This window comes from Amblyomma mixtum, chromosome 10 (genome assembly GCF_055824585.1).
Source record: "Amblyomma mixtum isolate Tamu chromosome 10, ASM5582458v1, whole genome shotgun sequence".
In the NCBI taxonomy this organism is placed as follows: Eukaryota; Metazoa; Arthropoda; class Arachnida; order Ixodida; family Ixodidae; genus Amblyomma; species Amblyomma mixtum.
This window is the reverse complement of record NC_143021.1, coordinates 39,452,242-39,475,266: the sequence shown is the minus strand read 5'-3', so window position 1 is coordinate 39,475,266 and position 23,025 is coordinate 39,452,242. Positions and strand designations below refer to the sequence as shown.

The 23,025-nt window shown below is 43.7% G+C and overlaps 1 protein-coding gene across 1 annotated transcript in view; it reads left to right on the top strand.

Moving 5' to 3' along the window:
• LOC149325623 (innexin shaking-B-like) overlaps positions 1-23,025 on the top strand; it is a 438,384-nt gene that overhangs the window by 204,458 nt on the left and 210,901 nt on the right. The window contains exon 3 of the mRNA XM_089562911.1: positions 2,629-2,672. The gene's annotated coding sequence lies outside the window, so the exon portion shown is untranslated. The remainder of the gene's footprint in view (positions 1-2,628; positions 2,673-23,025) is intronic.

The following is a 23,025-nucleotide window of genomic DNA, read 5'->3' as shown; positions in this document are numbered from 1 at the left end:
GCTTTTGTTCGGAATTCACCACGTGACATTTTGTACGTTTGATGGTCTTGATTCCGCTAGACCAATGCTCGTTGCTCTGTTCGTTCACGTGAGTGTGATGTTTATATGTTTTCGTTTTTCAATAAAAAATTCAGTTTCGAGTCAGCGCTCGTCTTTGTGTCCTCTTCCTTTGTCCGTCGTTTTGTTTCGCGCTGTTCCCTCCCACGATGTATCAGTACAAACTCGCCCAGTTATCCATCCTTCTTGAACTCGGTGGCATTCGTAGCTCTATTGGGTTTATGAATGATAGATTTGAAGAATTCAAGAGGGATATTGAGCGTTACAGGGAGGAACTTGCTGGAGTGAAGGCCGAAGCTGAGCAATGTCGCGTGGCAAACGAAGAGTTGAAGGAGGAACTTAAACAGGCAAGGAAGGAGATAATAGGGCTGAAACAATATAGTAGAAGCCTGAACCTTGAAATTCAAGGACTTCCGGTTGCAGATAAAGAAGACCTAGACAAGGCCGTTGCGGACATTGCAAAATGTCTGGGCACAAGTGTCACTGACGGTGACATTGACGTAGTGCATCGTATGCCTTCGAAAGATAAGCAGAAACCTAACATTGTGGTAAAGTTCTTCTCAAGAACTGCTCGTGAAAAGTTGCTGTCAGCTGCCCGGAAGAAAACTCTGAAAGCAGATAGGCTGGGATTTGACACAAGCGACCTCGTGTACATAAATGAGCATTTGTGATCGAGAACAAGGTGCTGCTGGGTAAAGCTCGAAAGCTCAAAAAGGAGAAAAATTGGATATACGTGTGGGTGTCGCAAGGAAAGAGTTTAATGCGCAAAAGTGACAACTCTTCAATCCTGCATGTTACCTGTGAGGCGGACCTGGCGAAGGTCGCTTAAGCGTTTTTGTTATCAGCTCATGGACTGCCAAAATAGAACGTTGCTTGACAAGTATAACAACTGGAAACATGTGAATATGACTTCTCTTGTTTGTGTTTTTCGGCATAAAGATTTTGACACTTTGAAATTTAAAACAGCTGTTTACTGCTTCGTCATCTCAACCCTTGTTTCTGCCTGCGAGACTAGCCATTAATGAGGTTTGTAAATGTCTGTGTAATGGCTGTACTAGGAGTGCCTGTAGTGCCTTTTTCCTCGATGTAGATTTAAAATTTACTGACTTTTGTGCCGTGCCCTGTAAATTGTACAACTTTTGCACAGACGTAGTCAAAGAAGTGTTTCTGTGCCATGCTATCAGTATGCCCATTGCAGTTTACATTTGCATTTTTTCAAAACTTCGTTTTTTCAACTCTTTTGCCTTCTTCGCAGTACCGTTAATAGATTGCTATATACCGTGTCTCTGAGGTCATGGCATCAGTGAACGCTTCAAGTTACGATTTCTTGACACCTGACGAGCTGAGCAACCGTTATCAGATAAAAACAGTAACATTTCGTTTCTGCATCTGAATGCTCGATCAGCTCGAAACAAAAGCGATGATATATGCGCCTTCCTTTCCAGCTTTAGCTTTACGTTTGACGTTATCATGATAACTGAGACATGGTACGATAGCCACTCTGCTGTTCTTAATCTACCTGAATACTCTACATTTTTTCTTAACCGGAGCTCTAAAAGAGGTGGGGGGGTTGCGATGCTGTCGAAAACATTTTTAAAATGCGAATTACTTGACACTTTCTGTGTGGTAACCGATGACTACGAGGTTCTTACCTTAAAATCTAATTCCTTGCTTTTTACTGTCACATACCGCCCACCCGGCGGAAGCAGTAACAAATTTCTCCATTTTATAGACGAGTACTTCAGCTGGGTAAATGATCATAAATACACACTCATATTAGACGGGGACTTGAACATAAACTTGCTTGAAAAGTCAACACCTCAACAAGAATTCTACACTACACTAGAGATCAACGCATTTTTCAATATCATAAATCAACCAACACGCATTACGCCCGAAGTATCAGCGTTACTAGACACCTTCATTACTAATGCATGTGATGAATTGTCAATATCCGGTGCACTGGCAGCTGATCTTAGTGATCACCTGCCAATTTATTTAATTACAAATCTCATAGTCCCCCATAACAAACCTGCAAAAAGGTTTGCTATGCGTATTCAAGACATAAACCAGACTACTTTACAAACATTTTACGATAAACTGTCGCAAGTAAATTGGAGCAGCGTCTACGAGGAAACCCATGTTGATGAAGCTTACGGTATTTTTATTGCCACCTATAGCAGCTGTATTGTGTGTCTTCTCCATACAAAACCAGAGTGTCAGCTTCGAAGGCACGTAAGCCGTGGATAACTAAGGAATGCCTAAAGGCGATACGAATTAAAAACATACTTTTTAAACGCTTTCTAAAAACAAAAGATATTGACGATCTGAAGAAGTTTAAGGCTTCGAGAAATACAGCCAACAGTATCAATCGGCAAGCCAAAAGAAACTACATGAGTAACCAATTTAACGACGATGTAATGAAGCACTCTGATATTGTTTGGGGGCGACTCAATAATTTGCTGAAATCAAAAGAGAAGACTGTAGTAGATGAAATAGTCACAGACGGCACTCACCTGTCCGGTTCTATACTAGCAGATGCTTTCAACGATTTCTTCGTGTTCATTGCAGACACCACGCAACCAAACCAATACCTCAACAGCTTGAGTCAAAAGGTCAGTGAAACCGCGTTTTTAACCCCTGTTACAACTAACGAAGTTCTTTCGGTCTTACAGTCGCTTAAAAATAGTAAAAGTAAGGATATAGACGACCTCCAAATACTTCCAGCGAAGTGTACATCCCACATACTTGCTCCAATATTAGAACACATAATAAACTTGGCATTTTACTCTGGAACTTTCCCGAAAAAGCTACAGATTGCCAAGATTGCCATCATTTTTAAAGGAGGAGACGCTGATAATTTCTCCAGCTACCGACCTATATCGATCTTGCCAGTTTTTTCGAAATGCTTTGAAAAGCTTTTACAAGTGCTCATTACAAGCTTTATTGGCAAACACAAAGTCATATCACCTTCCCAGTTTGGTTTTGTCAAAGGAAAATCAACGGAAACAGCGTTATTAATCATGAAGGAAATTATATTAGAGTCATTTGAAGAAAAAAAACTAACTCTCGATGTTTTCGTGGATTTTTCCAAAGCATTCGACTCCACAAATAACCAAATATTATTTCGTAAACTTGAGCACTATGGATTTCGCGGCACATTCCTTCAGCTTTTAATAACATATTTAGAGCACCGCCAGCAACGGGTTGTAATTAGCAATTCTTCATCGCACTTTAGATCCATTCATTCTGGCGTGCCGCAAGGCAGTATTCTTGGACCTACACTGTTTAACATCTACATTAACGACATTGTGAACATTGACAACAAGCGCTAAATATATAATGTATGCAGATGATGTCAGCATATGGTTTAGGGCTAAAACACTTAGTGACTTGACATTGAACGCTAATGAAACTCTGCGCAAACTGGTCGAATGGAGTACTGAATCTTTGTTGAAAATTAACGCTACCAAAACTAATGCTGTACTTTTTAGACCTAAGAACAAACCACTGGAACATTCACCTGCACTGACGCTTGGTTCTCAAAACATTGAAATAGCGCCGTCAGTAAAGTGTCTAGGTGTGACACTGCAGTGCAATCTTTCATGGGACATACACATCGACAATCTGGTTAAGAAACTTGCAAAATGCACAGGCATGTTATACAAAGTCCGCTCTTTACTACCTCTGAGTGTCAGACTGTTAGTTTATAATGCACTATTTCTATCTAACCTTTCATATTGTCATCTGGTGTGGGGTACAACAACATGGTCAAATACATATAGGCTACAGAAAATTCAGAAAAATGTCATTCGTATCATTGCAAATGCCCCGTTTACTGCTCACACTCAACCTCTTTTCGTATCATTAAAAGTAACTCCTATTAACGACCTATATAATCTATTGCTAAGTAAACGATATGAAAGAAAACGGAAAAATCAAGACGCATTCTTTGATATCACAGCTAACTTACGGTCCAAAGCTAATTACTACCCAACGCGTAACAATGACGTCTGGTATGTGCCATCCTTCCGTACTAATTATGGTCGTCTAATGCTGCGACATATAATTCCAATTCTTCTTAATCGGCGCAATGAGCCCTGAGGACCTAACGGTACGGTTTTTTTTCTTACTGCAAGTTTTTTCCTCCTTTATCCCGTTTTCTTTTGTGATTGTTATCCTTAGTTCATTTTTAGTGTCTTTGAGCGTTGCGTGTTAATCTTGCCGACTTCAACTATCTATAATTTCAAGAGGATGTTCACTAATCTTTATTGAATAATATTTACCTATGCACTGTAGTCTTTTTTATAGTTCTGTCCGTGTTCTGTTGCTGCCGGTTTTTATGTACGGGGGTGCGCCCCTCTGTCAAGCCAGTCATAGGCTTTTTGGGTGTACCCCCTAACATCCCTGATGTTTAAATAAAGGTATTTGTATTTATTTGTATTTAACCCAAAATTCTTAAAAAGCACTGCAGCATATTCGCCCATTATACTAGTCAACCTTTTCCAGCAATCAATTGACCAGTCAACGCTGCCTACTGAGTGGAAGATCGGAAAGGTGGTTACAGTCTACAAATCTGGCAGCAAAGCATCCCCTAGTAATTATCGTCCCATATTCCTTACCAGCACTTGTTCCAAAATGCTCAAGCATATAATATTCACCAACCTTGTTAACTTCTTTTTATCGAACTCCTTTTTAACGTCAGCACAACTTGGTTTTCGAAACCTTACTCTTGCGAAACACAGCTAATATCGTTTACACATGCACTGCATTATATTCTAGAGCTATCATCACTAGCTGACTGTATGTTACTAGATTTTTCAGAGGCTCTCGAAAATGATGTCACAAACTTTTGCAACACAAACTAAAACAACTCAATATTGACTAACTTATTGAAATTGATTGAATGTCTACTTAATCGCTCACAATTTGTTCTTGCTAACGGTTATAACAGCAGTTTTGCAGACGTGCCTTCCGGAGTTCCACAAGGTTCAGTTCTTGGACCCCTACTGTTTCTAATTTACATTTAAGCCGCCGCGGTGGCTCAGTGGTTATGGTGCTCGGCTGCTGGCCCGAAAGACGCGGGTTCGATCCCGGTCGCGGGGGATGGAATTTCTTTGGAGGAGAAATTCGAGGCCCGTGTACTGTGCGATGTCAGTGCACGTTAAAGAAGCCCAGGTGGTCGAAATTTCCGGAACCCTCCACTACGGCGTCTTTCATAGCCTTAGTCGCTTTGGGACGTTAAACCCCATAAACCAACCAAACCAACCATCTAATTTACGTTAGTGATTTCCCCTCTCTTGTGGATTCTCATATTCACCTATTCGCTGATGTTTGCGCCAGTTTGAGAGAAATAACCAACGCTGACAAAATTCCATTACTTCAGTCAGACCTCAACACAATATACAACTGGTGCAAAGAATGGTAAATGCAGCACGGAAAAACTTCTGTTTCACCTCACTACTACATCGATAACATTTCGTTAGAATCAGCCTCGTCATTTAAATGCCTCGGCGTTCACATTACTTCTTATCTTAACTGGCCTCTTCATACCGAGAACATATTGAAACTGCTAATCACATGAATTGGCTACTTACGTCGCAACTTTTTTAACGTTAAGTCTAATTTGAAACAATTGCTTTATCAAACACTAATACAATCCGAACTCGAGTATGCAACACGTCTATGGCACCCTGCTCATGACAAGTTAATTAACTTCAGCTGGTGCAAAAATACTCTGTGCGTTTAATCCTTGTTAACTACAACAGCACAGCGAGTATAAGTTCAAGTTCAAGTTTATTTTACTTTCTTACAAAGCAGGAGCCGAGACTAAAAGCTGTGGTAACAGCTTGAATGAAGGTCACGACTCCTTGAGATAGTGGCAGTGCAGAAGGAAGGCGAGGGTCACATCATTCACATCAATTCCTAATGCCATGAATAGGCGATACGGACCCACACTTACGCTAAGTGCGAACGCACATGCCAAAAAAAAATCGCAATACACACAAGTACTCAAAACAAATGTTTATAAGTAACTAGAACATACAGGATAGATGTCAAAAACAATGAACAAGGAAATTCATGTCTGCTTCTTTCACAGACTGAAGCTGCCACGGCAGTAATCACGGATATTGTCTTTTGAATTTCTGGTAATATCAAAATTGCCATGGCTTAGTTTGTTTCGCAAGAAAGGAAGGTTGTAACTTAAGGACTGGTTCATAGAGTAAGTTCTTGGTGTTGGAGTGATCCAAGTTTCTTTGTGTCTAGTGTTACGGCAGCTGTTATTTTCTCTCAGTTGTCCAAGTACAGTGAAGGGGTTATCACGTTGTTGTGAAGAGTATTTATAGCATAATAGAAGCCTGTAAAATATAATGCGAAGATTGGAAGGGTATCATACTTTATAAAGATATTTCTTGTGGGGAAAAGGAACGGCACATTTGCTATGAACCGGACGGCTTTTTTCGGCAGCAAATGCAATCTATGAAGATTTGTTACCCCTGTTGTTCCCCAAACAAATCTGCAGTATTGGATATGAGTTAGTACTAACGCGTTGTAGAGCAACATCTTTACCCTTACTGGAAAAATATACTACTACTATGAAATGCTATGAAGTCTAATATCTGCCTCTCATCGCTGACATCGCGTAGAAAAGTGTTTCGGATCACCCTGTTCCACAAGTTGTACCATCATCCCGCTCTTCGTGATCACCTCATCCCCCGGCCAATTTCTGTATCCTGCCGCATTGATCATGATTGCAAAGTCGGAATTGTGTCATGCAACACGGAATGCTTCTCGCAGTCATTCCTGCCGCGAACCTCGTCGGACTGGAACCACCTTCCCACAGACGTTGCTGGCATTGAAAATTACGAGCAGTTCCGCGTAGCACTAGCTAACGTTGTATATTCAGGTGTTGTTTAACATTTATGTAATCAACTGTATCCTTTTCTCTGTTTTTTATATTTACCATTCCTCCTCTGTAATGCCACATGCCCTGAGCGGTAACGTAAATAAACAAATACAGAATAATATGCAAGCTTCGCACACAAAAATATTCATGGAATAATATTTTTTCCTTCCGGTGGATAACGCTTTGTATATAGGCAGCCTAAAGAATTATATGGCACAGTGACATGAAGGTTCATTTTTCACAGTCACAAAGTTCCATACCATAGAGCGCAGGGTCGCGCTTGTCCTGCGTCGTTCTTCCGCTGTGTTGGTCATTGTAGGCGCTACTGTTTGCTTTCTGGAGTACTATGCACTATCTAGCCCAAACTGAAGTTCTTCTATATCTTCTTTGATATTAGCAGTTCCAAATTGAAGCCTTCTGAAGGATTTGAAGGATTTATGCTAACATAAGAACCAGGGTGTCGAACCGGAATTTTTTCGCGTTCGGTTCAGGCTTGGGTTCAGTTCCGGGTTCGGCTCCAGAGCAACATTCCGTTCCCGTTCGGATCGTACTGAACCGGTTGAAACGGGTTCAAACAGGCTCAGGCCAAAAAAAAAATTTAGAACGTAGATGGATTTTAATCAACCTTGTTATGGTGTTTACTTTTTTCTGTGGCATCGATATATAACATAAAAATGCAAAAATTTGTTTAATGCAAGATGTTCTCACTTTACCCACATTATGTATTGTCCACGGCAAAAAGACGAATTAACGGCAAAAACACCGAAGTTTGGGCCAGTTCGTATGGATCCATCTTGAATACGTAGCAGCACGAAAAAACGAGGACAAAATAGACACAGGTACGACAGGACATATGCTGCACTTCCAACTGAATTTTATTGCGGAAACCGATGGACGGACGGACGGACGGATGGACGGACGGACGGATGGACGGACGGACGGACGGACGGACGGACGGACGGACGGACGGACGGACGGACGGATGGATGGATGGATGGACGGATGGATGGATGGACGGATGGATGGATGGACGGACGGACGGACGGACGGACGGACGGACGGACGGACGGACGGACGGACGGACGGACGGACGGACGGACGGATGGATGGACGGATGGACGGATGGATGGATGGATAGGAGCGCCCCCTTTGAAACGGGGTGGAGGCGATTGCCACCATGCTCAGCTTTTCTTTATTATTCTTTTTTGCTGTGTGACCATTCTCATTAAGATTCGCCATCATCTTCACCTACGGTTTCCTACAATTCTAACCTTATGCCACATCTCTGCTTTTCAAACGCCAATCCTCCAATCGCTTTTTGCTAACTTCCACTGCAGATTTATTTACATGACCATTGTTATCTTTAAACCCTAGGGCCTCAGAAAGAGTGACTGTGCCTGCATCGACATCCGGATGGATACCATCACATTTGATTATGAGGTGTTCAATTGTTTCCACAGATCTACCACACACTGCACATGTGTCATCTTCTTCGTTAAATTTCTTTTTGTAGCTGCGCCTTCTAAGACACCCTGACTTAGTTTCAAAAAGTAGAGCACTGCCTCTTGAGTTATCATAGAAAAATTCTTTCTTGATCTGCCTTTTCCAGTATCGATATAGTTCTACACTATGTTTCTTTTTCATTGAATTCATCCAATTTTTAAATTCCGCGTTTTTAATCTGTCGTTTAATGTTCTTTCTTTCTCCGTCCTCATGACCGGCATACTTACTGGTTAGTTTTCTAGTTCTTTTTCGCCACTATGAGTGAACGCTCTTTCTGTATAAATGTTTAAATACCTTAGCTGCCCACCTGTTATCGTCCATTTTCCTGAGGCGTTCTTCATATAGTATTTTACTCTTAGCTTCCCGTGCTCTGAACGATGCCCAGCCCATATCCCCTTGTACTGCCTCGTTTGTGGTTTTGCCGTGAGCACCTAGTGGTAATATTGGTAATATTCCAACAGCTCTCTGATTTACGTCTAATCTCGACTGAACTTCTGCCCTTAAGCACAGAACCGCATTGCCGAAAGTAAGTACCGGCACCATTATTCCTTTCCAAATACCTCTTAGTACTTCATATTTGTTGTACCCCCATAATGCCCCATGTTTCATTATCCCGGCGTCTCTTCGTCCTTTTGCCCTAAGAGCCTGTTCATGCTTTTCCGTGTATATCTGCCCTTCGTTTAGCCATATCCCGAGGTATTTGTATTCGGCCACTTTGGGTATTTCGTGGCCTTGTATTTATTTATTTACAATACCCCTAAGGGCCCTCGTGCGACGGTATTACATAGGGGGGGGGGGGGGATACAAGCATAACAATATGGCACATGCACTTGAAACAAAATACACGTAATAATGAATTAAAGTTAGTAACGTACACAAATAACACAAGAAACAACGCAGAATAAAATACTCACTAAATGCACACAATACAACAAAAATACCAAATTTGTTAGTCCATGGTTTCCTTTAACAAATGCTGAAACGATTGTAGGTTAACCTCAGTAGCTATGTGTGATGGCAAGTTATTCCAATCTATTATAGTGCGAGGAATGAATGATTTCGCGTAGAGCAATGAACGCCATGTGAGACGTTTTATTTTGTTATCGTGGTCGCGGCGAGGAAAGACTGCAGGGTGTGGCAAAAAGAAGTCGTTGTGGAGGGTGGGATGATGATACAGTTTGTGAAGTAAGGTTAGGCGAGCGAAATGGCGTCGACATTGTATACAAGAGACCGACACGTGCGGTAGCCATGAAACAACTGACGTTTATTGCCCGCTCACCGGAAGTGCCCGAGCACGTTGCCAGACTGGCTGGCGTGCACCGTACAGTTTTAGCGGTCACCAATACATCCTCTTTTCCTTAACATTGAGACGGTGACTATAGAGTAAGTCCTTCACAATAGGGAGCGGGTGATATGCAGGACGGGGCGCCTTAATTCTGGTAGGCCAACCGGCGGGGAGGCCTTCTGAGTCTTGAGGACCGTCTTAGTTCTGCACCAACCGCTCTAGTCGGTCCAGAGGATGTAGTGTGTTCTGTAGCAGTCACTGCTGCTCCCCCTCGAGGTTGCACCGCTGGCTGCTCCCGTGTTTGTTGCGTGGGCGACACGCTTGGTTCGGTTGCACCCAACACTCCAGCTGGCCTAGGGGGTGTGAGAGGAACAAACTCTGCGGAACCCCTTTCTCCTGCTGCTGGCGAGGATGCTGTAGGCGGTCTTAGTAGTCTAGGTGGTGTACACTGCTCCCTTGCTGCTGCTGTTGATCTTGCATTCGATAACGGAGTGTCAACACGAATGAGGGCCTGTTGGGGTCTTGTCGCTCTCTGCAACACTGGGCGACTTTCCACGTCTCCAGCGTTGCGTCCTGTAGGATAAAGCTGTTGTGATGTTGGGTTGCAAACCTCTCTCGTTTTTCGCAAGTCTTGACGGTTCCTTCTAAATTCGCTTCCATCCTCTGTTATTACTCCGTATGATCGGGGGGCCACAAGATCTAAAACTATAGCTTTTGTGCCCCACTTGCTTCCAGACCTAATCCGAACGCTGTCTCCAGGCTGTAATGGCGGAAGCTGCTGTCCTTTGTTCGTATCCTGCTTATGTTTTCGAGGTTTTGAGAGCTGCTGGGCTGAATCCGAGCAGGGGTTCGGGAGCGGCGTTCTGCGGTCGCGACCCATGATATACTTAGATGGTAAGACACCGTCTTCCAGCGGAGACGCACGATAGTTGAGGAGGCCAAGCCAAAACTCCTCCTTTGATGATCCTGCTTTCTTGAGTAGCCTCTTGATTATTTGTACGCCTTTCTCCGCGAGTCCATTCGATTTCGGATAATAAGGGCTGAAAATGATGTGTGTTCAAAGTCAAATATTGGGGACCTCCATCAGTGCAGGCCTCGTGGGGGATGCCATAACGTGCAAATATCCGAGATAGTTTGTTTATGACCTCAGTAGTTGTGCCGTTCAACTCCTCCACCTCCGGATAGTTAGAGTAGGCATCGTACACCACAAGGTAATGCTTCCCAGCATGCTCGCACAAGTCAGCTCCCACCCTGTACCAGGGGCGACTGGGCGTATCCCGTAACAGCAGAGGTTCAGCAGGCTGTTTGTAAGCATGTATCTGACAAGTCGGACACCGCTCAGCCATTTCTCTTATTTCAGCTGCCATCCTGGGCCAGTACATGAGGCTGCGTGCTCGTGATGTGCATTTCGCTATGCCCAGAGGCCCTCGATGCAACCGACAAAGCATTTCCTTTCGAAGCTCGGAAGGAATGACAACTTTGGTACCTTTCAACAACACACCTTCCACCACTGAGAGTTCACTGGTGTGCGTTTTCCACTCCCCGTTCAAAGACTGGCAAAGCATAGCTGCCTAACTAGCCTAACTGCCTAACTGCCTAACCGCAACCTAACCGGCTGCCTCACTTTGCATCCACTTTTACTGCTTAATGTTATGCAGTTTATGTAGCTGTTTCAGAAGAGGGCAAATACGGGCTGGTTGGTACATGTTTTACGAATTGGAAAAACAGCGCAATGAAAGACGACACAAGAGAAGGACAAAACACCAGTCTGGTGCTTTGTCCTTCTTGTGTCGTCTTTCATTGCGTTGTTTTTCCAATTCGTAAAATATGTAGCAGTACACAGAATAATAAACAACAGAATTCAAAACAGGATAATCTACACTCATTAACTTAGCGTACTCACGGCATTACTGTCGAAAAATGTAGTCTAACCCTTAGTTGGTTGAGCCGCCGCGGTGGCTCAGTGGTTATGGTGCTCGACTGCCGACCCGAAAGACGCGGGTTCGATCCCGGCCGCGGCGGTTGAATTTCTATGGAGGCGAAATTCTAGAGGCCCGTGTACTGTGCGATGCCAGTGCACGTTAAAGAACCCCAGGTGGTCGAAATTTCCAGAGCCCTTCTCTACGGCGTCTCCATAGCCTCAGTCGCTTTGGGGCATTAAACCCCATAAACCAAATCAAACCAAACCTTAGTTGGAAATATAATAGACAACACAGAAAAAGTCTCGACACAGAGACATACAATAAAATTATTCTGCGTGCCCAGCCAAGTTGGAATGGATGGTAATGAAAGAGCCGACTTCAGTGTTGTACAAGCTCGCAGTCGTGAAATCGTGAAAGTGAACAAACCCGTAGAAACTGCATGGAATTAATACACAGTAATTTGATGCCTAAATGGTAGGAAGCCTGGGACAATGACGTAAATAACAAACTAGACGGTGACAGCATGCGTAGAAGGCATGAAGTGCGTTTTTCGACACGTCGATCCTGACATGACGGAATAGAACGTGGCGCTTCTGGTGTGTGGCGGTAAAGAGACACTTTTCGTTGGTCTCACCCGTAATCCACCGAAGAGCGTCGTTGAATTCACCAGCGAAGCAGCGACTATTGAGAAAACCTTGGACGCACGGACCCGCCACTTCCCTCTACAGCTCCAAATGACGTCAACAACCCTCTCGGATGGCGGAGGATTTGGAGGCAACCTGTGGTATGTCATCCGCGAATTTGCACGGGAAGCGCTGCGTCGCCTGTTACCATCTGTCAACAAGCCTCAAGTTGTGACCCTTGAGGAAATTATCCGCGAAGAAGTGTAGCATACGCTTGGCTCCCCGTCATCGTTGCCTCCAGCTGAAGCTTCAGCCTTAACCTGCGCCGCTACAGCACGCAGTCCTCAGCCCCAATGACACAGCCGAAGTCCGGCTTTTCGACGTGAGACAGCGGCGGCTGTTCTAATCAGGAAGAAAGACGGCGCACTTCGATTCAGCGTTGATTACCGCCGCTTGAACAAGGTAACAAAGAAGGACGTCTACCCCCTTCCCCGCATCGATGACACACTGGATCGGCTTTGCAATGCCAAGTATTTTTCATCGATGGACTTCAAAAGCAGCTACTGGCAAATCGAGGTCGATGAACAAAATCGGGAGAAGGCCGCATTCGTCCCTCTGGATGGCCTCTTCGAGCTCATGGTGATGCCAATTGGTCTATGTACCGCACCAGCGACGTTTCAGCGAGTAATGTATGCAGTGCTGGCAGGCCTGAAGTGGCAGATTTGTCTGGTATATTTAGATGATGTCATTGTCTTCGCCTCGAACTTTGAAGAGCACCTAAAAAGGCTTCGAGGAGTACTAGACGCAGTCAAGTCGTCAGGCCTAACCTTGAAAGTAGAGGAGTGCCACTTTGCCTATGAAGAGATGCTGTTTCTGGGCCACATCGTTAGCAAAGATGAGTACGCGCCGACCCGCAGAAAACAGCTGCTATCGCAATGTTTCCACCACCGGCCGATAAGAAAGCTCTGTGTAGATTACTCGGACTGTGCGCGTATTATCGATGATTTTTCAAGAATTTGCGATCCTCGCGCACTTTGATGAAAACGCCCAAAACTGAAATTTATACCGACGCAAGTAGCGTGGGCCTAGGCTCTGTCCTGATTCAAAAAACTGACTGACTGGAGAAGGTAAGCGCATACGCTCGCCCTTCCCTGTCCAAGGCCGAGTCTAATTATTCGACAACGACCTAACCTGACTGGTGCAGCCAGTGGCTCATGAAGCTTAACCCCAATAAATGCAAACACGTGTCATTTCACCGCAAACGCAAGCCCCTTTTGTTCCCTTACGCAATCTCTGGCGTCGCAGTAGAATTGACAAATAGCTATAAATACTTGGGTGTGACCCTAAGCCAAGATCTAACCTGGAATGCGCATGTCACTAACATTCTGTCATCAGCTAACAAAACCCTTGGTTTCCTGAAACATCATTTGCGCCATGCACCGCCAAACGTTAAGCTTCTTGCCTACAAGTCCCTCGTTCGAACAAAACTAGAATATGCATCCCCCATTTCGAGCCCTAACCAAATCTATTGGTTAACATCACTAGAATCGCTACAGACCCGAGCCACTAGATTCATTCATTCATGTTATTCATATGATATCAGCATATTATCTTTAAAAGCGGAGTTGAGCCGAACAAACCTTGCCTGTCGTCGTCGTATCGCCAGTATGTGTTTATTTCATAAGTTTTTTTACAGCTCATTGTGTGTTCCATCCTAAATTAGCCCTCCAGCACGCATTTAACTCCGCCTTGGTCATCCCCTGCATGTTTTCCGTCCACAGACTCACACCACAACGTTTGCTGCATCATTTTTTCCTCGCTGAGCCAAAGACTGGAACGGCCTTCCACACGACGTCTCTGCAACCACCTGTCCATCCTCATTTTTGAATTGTATAACTGCCATATTTAACGAATAACATCTTTGTACATAATGTTTGATTCTATCTGTACCCTCCCCTTATGTAACACCCCCTAACTGCGGGTTTTTAAGGTAATAAAGTGAAGTGAAGTGAACTGTGAAGGAGTGCCTTGCCAACATCTGGGCTACGTCGAAATTCCGCCCCTACCTGCACGAACGACCGTTCAAACTGGTCACCGATCACCGCGCACTGTGTTGGCTTGCCAGTTTGAAGGACCCCTCTGGCCGCATCGCTCGATGGAGCCTGCGGCTCCAGGAGTTTGACGTCACCGTCGTTTACAAGTCCGGACGCAAGCAGTCTGACGCCGACTGCCTGTCACGAGCCCCTGTAGATGCACCGCCGCCGGACGACGATGAGGACGCCTTCCTGGGACCCATCAGTTCCAGCTCTTTTGCACAGCAGCAACGCTTGGACCCTGACCTAAAACGCGTCATCGAGTACTTGGAAGGCAAGGTTTCTTCACCCCCGCCTCGTTCAAGCGAGGGTTGTCTTCGTTCGTTTTACAGAACGATGTCCTCTTGAAGAATTTCTCAGCCAACAAAACAGCCTACTTCGTTGTTGTACCTGCAAGTCTGCGCGAAGAATTTATTCTGGCTCACACGACGAGCCGACAGCAGGACACTCGGGTTTTCTCTCACCCTCCGCCGCATTACTGGCCCCGATTGTCTGCCGATGTCGCACTTTATGTGAAAACCTGCCTAGACTGTCAGCGATGGAAGACCCCTCCTCCTTTTTCTTGGCAGCAGTGATGGCATTGTGAATACAAGCTTACATCGTACCTTCGCATCTTCCAAGCTCTTTGTACATCATCGACGGAATCTACTTTGAAGAATGGCCTGGTATGCGACGCTTGCGGTCTCCGATTGTGGTCGTGGCTGCCTCGTGAATGCATAACAAACTATCAGCGTCGACTATGCGCACTGAATTCTACGCATCACTGACTGCACGTGCCACCTTAGCCGCCAACCCCTTAAAAAGGACTCGCTGCAGACACAGCAGGTTTCTTGGCCGCAGTGACGGCATTGTACATAGAAGCTTACATCGTGCCTTCGTATCTTCTAGGTTGGGTTGTTGTTTTTCTGAAGGCTTTTGCCATTTTCCCATTTTTTTCCCCATTTCTCGTCACTGCTGCTGGAAGAGGGTTTTTTTCGGTTCTCTTTTTCCTGTGATTTACCATTACTCCCAACATAAACAAAAAAATTGCCGATCTGAGGGACGAGCTGCGCTTTGAAATTAAGAATACACGAGAAGCTGTCGAGCGGGACCTACGTGCCGAGATGCGGTCGCTGAGAACAGATGTTACCGAGGCGAATCGAAGTATGGAGCGCATGAATTCATTTTCTGAAGAAAAGAAGCAAAGCTACGACGCGGTGAGTGCCCTTCGAGTTGAGCGCGACGCCGCCATCCGGAAGCGCCTCGTTGACGCCGGGTCTCGTTTGCTCAGCTCTGAGCAATATTTTCGAACCAGGAACATTGAAATAAGGGACTCCTGGGTGGATGCAGCAGGAACAACAAAACGCGAACGCAGAAAAAAACACACAGAACGTGCGTCCGAGTTTTGTTGTTCCTGCTGTACACACCCAGAAGTATGAACCAACTAGCTCAGTTTTCTATTCTTTTTAAGGTCTAAAGGACTCGATGACTCACCTAATGAAAAAGTAGTAGAAATTGTGTGCAAACTTGGCTGTCTTACTGGCACCGACGTTACTCCTTGTGACATAGAAGCTTGCCATCAAGTGCCAGGTGCTTGCCATCAAGTCTAGCAACATTGTTGTATAGTTTCACAGGCGCCAGAAGAGGGATGCACTGCTTGAAAAGGCAAAAAAGCTGCGACTCGATAACTCTGACTTTGAGCGAACCTTGAGCACACCAGTGTTCGTGAATGAACACCTATACCCCTTTCTTAAGCGACTTCTTGGAATAGCTGTTGCGAGCAAGAAAGCCAGTGGCTGGAAGTACGTCTGGTGCCGAAATGGCAGGATATATGCTAAGCAATCCAATAACTCTGAAGTTATTGTCATCAAGCAAGAAGAAGACATAGAACGAGTGCAAACTGCTGGGCTAGTTGGTTCATATTGCATATAAAGGGAACCAGCGAAAATAGACGCAAGACAAGAAGAAAGAAGGCACACACCACAACGCTGGACTTGGTCACGACACTGCTGCTATGCATCCGTACTCACGAATGCCGATTGTACACGTGCTGCTGCTGCTTATCCTGGACCAGCTACCGAGTCGGCCCTATTGACTGGATGGGCCGAAAATGAACGTCTGGGAGAGCGGCACTGCAGCCTACTTTAAAGAGCCGCTTGACACCTACTGCCTCTCCACGGATTGGCAGCATTACCCTTTTCCGCTAGCTCTGGAAGGCCCTTCGCAGTCCGTCGAGCACCCTGGGGCCACGTCATTTATCCGGCTGCTTGAAAAGGGCGTCATTCCTGATTGCCCCGTTGGCCACGACACTGCTGCTATGCATCCGTACTCACGAAAACTAAGTGTTATCGTGAAAGTAATGTTTGCCTCTTTGGGGTGTCGTGGCCCCCTGGTGTAGTGGATTATGCGAAGTATATTCGTGCTGCTGCATCGTACATTTGTCGCCTTTTGGCTCTTAGCGGTGAAATGGAGATAAACCCATGACCTATGACTAAGGCTCAAGAAGGCAAGCTTGACGCTGTAGCTTTAGCCGTTCAGCATCTTGAGGCGAGCAACTCAAACCTTCTTGAATCGATAAAGTCTTCAACCCGCACGTCACCCTTAGAAACGACCTGGAACGGGTAACTGAAAGAGTTAATGACCTGGAATGCAAAATTGAATCTCTACCCTCCAGTCAAGCTCTTTCGAATGCTGATATCTGTAAAGAAAATTGAGGACAAAGTTGATGATCTGGAAAATCGCTCAAGGCGGTCGAACGTGTTGATTTTGGCATCGATGATTCTGATCAATCTGAGCCTTGGGAAGACTCGGAGCGGTATGTAAGAGAATTTTGCACAGATGCCCTTGGGCCTTTAAGGATGAAATAAATGAAAAATGAAAAATGAAAATAACATATTCAGCAACGTGGCTTTCTGGGCTTGTTGGTACATAATTTCAATACACTCTAGCGCAGCAAAAGACGAGGACACAAGCGCTCGTGGTGTTCGTCTCTCGATAGTCTCTTGTGTCCTCGTGCTTTGCTGTGCTACAGTGTATTGGAATTAAGATAAACTTGGCATTACTGTCGCATCCGTTGCGAGAGCTCACCGCTTAGGGCGTCTTTTGACTGACAAGAAGCGTCCCATTATTGCCAAATTTTATGAGAAAGAAGTAGAATCCGTCATTAGTCTTGGCTACAAACTAAAGGACACCAATTTTAGCATATCACGCGACTACTATGGGGCTGTTCGTGATAAACGCCGTAAACTGTGACAGTTTTTTAACACGATAAAGAAGGAGGGGGATCGGATTCGTTTGTATTTTAATAAACTTCACGTAAACGACGACGTTCATCTCTGGGACACTACTGGCAACCGGGCTGTGTGTCTAACTAAGCATTCTACCGGTTGACAACATTCAAATAATCTGGTGCTTCCGATCGTGCACGGCCAATCTTGTCGGGACAGAAGTGTTTAGATAACATTTGTTTATTTATACTAATCTCAGAAGCGTTACAGCGAAAAGTGATGCCTTCTCCTCGTTTATCGAATCCTCTGGAACCTCGTTAATAGCATTAACAGAAACGTGGCCAACCGATTATAACTCAGATGATGACATCCTTTCATGCGAATCACGTTTTAAATTTTTTCGGTGCGACAGAAAGAACAGAGGCGCTGAGTAGAACTTTTTGACGGGTTAGTTTGTACATCGTCTTGATACATCGTCGTGATACAGTTGGTACATCGTCTGGCGTACGACATTCTTTCAAGAAAGAACAGAAGAGGAGAGATCTTTCTTTCTTTCTTTCTTTCTTTCTTTCTTTCTTTCTTTCTTTCTTTCTTTCTTTCTTTCTTTCTTTCTTTCTTTCTTTCTTTCTTTCTTTCTTTCTTTCTTTCTTTCTTTCTTTCTTTCCTTCTTTCTTTCTTTCTTTCTTTCTTTCTCTCTTTCTTTCTCTCTTTCTTTCTCTCTTTCTTTCTTTCCCTCTTTCTTTTTTATCTGACACATTTTGCTATTTTGCTAAAAAATGGCTCAGGAGGCTATAGCAAAAGGCCCGGATGGGGCCTGACTAGGCTATGCCCACCTGACAGCACAGGCAGCACAAGTGTACACATGATTATACATTGTACATATGATTATACATACAGAAAAATACACACCGTCTTAGATTACACTCTAATCTCTCTGTAGAAAGAAAAGGAAAATAACTTATTTAAACTGTAGTAATACAAAAACAATTTGGTTCGTACTGCATTAAGTTTATCAGTAAACAAAAATAAAAAACAAAACAAAAATGTTTCACCAAACAAATATTGATGATGTGAAATGCAATCCAGTGTACATAAGTAATGGAATATGACCTATAGTGCACGATGGTAGTACAACATAGTACAGATTAATAGCACCAAGAGTTGGCTGAGGAGTTTAACCCATGCAGCAGCTGCTCAGATAAAAATGCTTTAACTTCCTTTTTGAATTGAGCAGGAGACACTACAGAACTTAATAAGTTTAATATGTCAGGGTACTTGTTGAAGAGTTGTGGTATTTGCGACGATAACCTCTGTAAGCCATAGTTTGTACGTGATCTGGCCCTAACTATTTCTCTCTCTATTATTTCATACGGGGACTGTATAGCTTGATAGTTTTCTTGAAAATTCGGTATATCTGCACGGTATTGGCGTAGCGCTTCCAGAGATAGTTTTTGTTTAAACAGTTGTTTTACCTGAAGGATGCTATATCTGGTAAAATATGGGGCAGTGCCTTCCGTGTAGGGCACGTTTCCAATGGCCCGCATAGCTCGTTTTTGTAATGATAATAGGTATTTCACATTTGTCGTCGACCACACCAGAGAACAATAAATGAGACGCGAGTGGACAAGTGCATACGTTTAGCCCCAGACGGGAGAAATGATCTTATTTTATTCACTAAGCCAACTGCTCTGCCTATATCTGCTCTTAAGGCGTCGACATGAGCTGACCATGACAGGTTTTCATGGAACACGATTCCTAAGAATCGGATCGTTGATGTGTGTTGAATAGATACTCCCTGAAATTCTAGTGGTAAGGGTGGAAATTTTGTTGGTCCTTTCGACCTAAACAATAAATATTTTGTTTTTGTCGTATTCAGTTGCATCCTATTTGAGTTTAATTATATATTTAAATTTCTAAGCCACCTATTAGCTTCCGCGCATATTTCATTTATGTTATTCCCTGAGAAAAAGGCGTTTGTATCATCTGCGTACAAAACCATTTTTTGTGCCCTTGAATATTAACAATATCATTAATGTAGAGTAGAAATAATACAGGTCCAATAATAGACCCCTGGGGTACCCCATATTGAATAGTTTCCATCTCCGATTCGACTTTATTATTGTGAATTGCGATCTGGAAGTTAAATACCTCTTTATTAGAGCAAGTGCTACACTTAGGATGCCGTAATACGGGAGTTTACTTAAAAGAAGTTCATGCTGTACGCAGTCAAACGCCTTCCGGAAGTCTAAAAAGATACCTAGTGTGAACAGTTTCTTATTATGTTATCAAGAATTTCTTCTTTAATTCCAAGAAGGGCTGTTTCCACCGACCTATTTTTGCAGAACCCGTACTGCTCCTTCGTTAGTATGTTGTGTACGTAGACAACTGGTTATCCTAGTGTTAATGATGTGTTCTGCTATCTTAGAGAAGACAAATAGGATTGATATAGGCCTGTAATTATTTAAATCATCAAAAGATCCTCCTTTATGAATGGCTCTGACTCTTGCTAACTTCACTTTGCTTGGAAACTCGCCTGTTGTCATGATAAGGTTACAAATGTGGGCTAATGGGACTGCTACAATACCACTCACTGCATTTAATGATTCTGGCTTTATGTCGTCGCGGCCAGAAGCTGAGTTATCTTTCATGGACATAATTGCTCCCTGCACTTCATATTGGTTGGTTGGGGCCAAGAAAACAGTCGAAGAGCAGTTATTAGCAATATAATGTTCACAGGGTATGGCAAGAGGGACATCAGAAGAGGAACCTACTGTGAGAAAATGTTTGTTGAACAAGTGTGAGATCTCTTTTTCAGAGGCACCAGGCTTATGAAAATTAATCTTCTTGGTGTTTGCTTTATTATTTACGAATTCTCTAAATGTCGCCCACATAAGTCTGGAATTGCTGGCAGTACTAAGGACTTTGTTTATATAGTATTCAGATTTAGCTTTTTTCATGTCCTTATTAAGTTTATTGCGTGCTTTTTATAATCACGGGGAACATTTGCATCTCTTGTGTTTAAAAATCTTTGGAAGAGGTTGTCACGAGATTTCATCCTCTCGTATAGTTCCATGGTTATCCACGGTTTCCGCAATATCCTGCGCTTTTTTAAGCTTACAATGTGTTCACATCATCATATAAATGATGATATGAACACACTGTGAGACTTATTGGATTCAGTTCCTACTAAATATCATTCCAATCAAAATTTGACACAAGATGTCCAAAATATTCCTCGTTCCGCTCAGAGTATATTCTTTGCAAGAGCTCTTAATTTGATCGAGTTGGTGGATTCCCAGGCAGAAAAGAAAATAATGCGAAATTTTCACTTATATCTGATTTTAAAGCACCCGTTCTGATTTTAAAGCACCCGCTCTGACATCCTAAAAATCAAGACTCGTGATACAGAATTCAAGTGTCGTTTCCGTGGTCAGTGTTACTCTTGTTGGTACACTGATTACATTGCAGCACATATATGCGTCTAAATTTTCTTTGAAAATTTTGTACATTGGGTTGTCAGCGGTTACATTCATGTTGAAATCACCAACCATAACAGTTTGAAACTTTAGTTGAGAACCTTTTTCTAACAACCTTTCTGTAAAGGATAAAAAATCTTTGAAACCAGCATATGGTGGTATGTATACAACAGAAAACAATATATCTGAGCACTCTATGGCTATACATTCATGACTATCATCTATTAAATTAAATTCAGAAACTATCTTACACTGCAAATCAGAGCGGGCATATATACACACACCTGCGCTCCGTTTTTCTGAACGAGATGCTAAGGCACAGTCGCATCCATCAAGTGGCAGATATTCCTCCTCGGATGAGAACCATGTTTCGGTAAAAAAAATGAAATCGAAAGAATCATTCATGGCAGACAGGAGTATCTGAATTTCATCAAACTTGTTACGTAAACTTCTCGCATTTAGCTGAAACGCTGACAGTTTACAGTTCTTATTTAACTGCGGAACAACTTGCAAAAAATCAGAAACTCTAAGCAACATTTCAACTCAGAATAGCCAAGGATTGCTTGCACTGCATCCAGCTATTACATCATGTGAGGCGCTGAACGTCTTTCTTCTCGCGGATAACAATCGCGCTTTCACCCCTAGCGCGCCTTACTAGGACTGTACCGTTGACATGCTATACAAACTTCTAGCCTGAAACGGCTGCCATTCCTTTGCTGTGGTAAGGAGGTTGCGGGAGTGCCCGGTCATGTTCTCGCAGATATACGTGTTATCAGTTACGTCAGTCAACTCCTTCCTGTTTGACTGTCAATTATCGCGAATTTCTTGGGACTGAAACCGGACGTAGTCTGTGTGCATTTGTGATGTCGTTTCGGGTCACCGGCGGCACTCAGTGCTTTTCCGTGCACTTTCTTGAAAAGGTCTTCGTTTTCGCTAGCGGGGATGCCATGTACTTCAAGGTTTAGGCGACGGCTGCGGAAATCGAGATTATCTAGGTCTTGTTTGATTTGAGTCAAGTCTAGGCACTCTTTCTCGAGTTCATTCACTCTTTTCGTCAAATCTTTTGTCAGATTTTCTTGAGTAAGTAGCCTTGTCTGGAATTCGTCGAATTTATCTGACAGCATCTGCACTGAACTTTCCAAACCTTCTACTTTTCTAGGCAATGCTAGGATTGCATCCATTTTTGTTTCCAGTGAGATTAGTTGTTCCGCTATGGTTTTTTCAATTTTTTGCCCTTCAGCAGCTAACTCTGAGGTCGTATTTTTACCTTATCAACTTTGCAAGTCTAACATTTCCATTTCCATGCCTTCTTTAGCTTTTTATCGCTTTGTATGTTTCTTCCGTTACACCGGAGCATTTATCTAAATGAAAGAGAAATTTTCCCTCACAGCATCCAAGTTCAATGTCATCCTCGTCAAATTCTCGTCTGCACGCACAACAATTCAACTGGGACATGGCTGTCTACAACAGAGACTGTTTAACATAAGGACAACTTGTGGCAGCAGCGGCAGAGAGCAAGGTACTTAAAGGAAAAGAAAGCCACCAATCTGCAAAATTGAGAGCAAAGCTCAGTTGCGTCCGTACTGCCCTGCCGCTGCTGCCAAATGACGGGCTACGCCCCTCGTAGATTGTCAGTTGGCGGTGGCGTCGCTTGTAAGTAGGTGATGTCGCTCCCAATTTGGATGTGGCCTTCACTTGTGACTGGTTGAGACAGGAGCGGATTGGCACAACAGTTGCGGTCCAGAGAATGACAGTCCAGATTTTCTCCAGTTGAGGCGGAAGGGTTCCTTGCACAGGAGTACGTTCTGCAAAATTGAGAGCAAAGCTCAGTTGCGTCCGTACTGCGCTGCCGCTGCTGCCAAATGCGTGGTGTGGTTATCGCGATTAAGGAAGAGCTGATTTCTATACCAATTGTTGCTTCTACTTTTCTCGAGTGTGTATTCGTCTCCTTGA